This window comes from Limulus polyphemus, unplaced genomic scaffold, assembly GCF_000517525.1.
Source record: "Limulus polyphemus unplaced genomic scaffold, Limulus_polyphemus-2.1.2 Scaffold3280, whole genome shotgun sequence".
Taxonomy (NCBI): domain Eukaryota; kingdom Metazoa; phylum Arthropoda; class Merostomata; order Xiphosura; family Limulidae; genus Limulus; species Limulus polyphemus.
The window spans coordinates 112,816-113,749 of NW_013668890.1; positions in this window are offsets into that span (position 1 = coordinate 112,816).

A 934-nucleotide genomic window follows, 5' to 3' on the forward strand; every position below is an offset into this window, starting at 1 on the left:
TTTGCTGAAGATAACAAAAATATTTGCTAAATATAAGTTATAAGAATTTTTTCTTCAAAAATGTTCATACAATTTAGTTACAGTACCTAGTTGTCTTGTGTTTTATTGCTGTCATCATAACACCTTTATCATATAATTACTCTATCATTGTTCTGTAGAATAATGCGCTTGTGAAGTTGTCAGCTGTATTATTAGTAAATTTCATTCAAACTTATATTTTAGTACTTCGTGGCTCATTTTATTAAACAACCTTTATCATGTTAAACTGTTGAAGGTTTTTTAATATCAATGAACTGTTTTAAAATCAATGAAGAAGTACATAAAACAGTTACTTGTAGTGCTTATGAATAATAACACAAAATAATATATATGTTTCTTTTATCTATAAAAAAAATACTTTTTCATTTTAACTTTGAATATACTGCATTTATTTTATTTTCTGATATGCAACGCAATATCAGTATCATATCTTTTTTTTGTGTGTGTGTGTGTGTGCAAGTTAAAACCAAATGTTTTACGCAGCCACATATTAATGTCACTTGCTCTATCATTTCAAGTTCTATATTTTTAACCCAACCTATGGATAAAAGCCCTTACAGTATTTTAAGATCGGTACAAATGTCTTTATTTTTTATTTTCTCAAAATCCAAAATTGGTTGTTCACTTTCGTTACCAAATCGTTAAACACTGACTAAATATGGCGTGATGACGATAAACAAGGCATGGTGAAATCACAAATATTAATCTTTTATCAGGAGCCGAAGCTGACCTAAAGGTTAGAATCCACGGTTCGGTCCCGTTGTCGCAAAATCACGTTCCGCACTTTAAGCCTGTGGATATGTTATAAAAGTAACAACCAAATCCCACTGTTCAATTAAAGTAGCAGAAAAGTTGGTGATGAACGATGTTAACTAGATGCCTTTCTCTAGTGAGT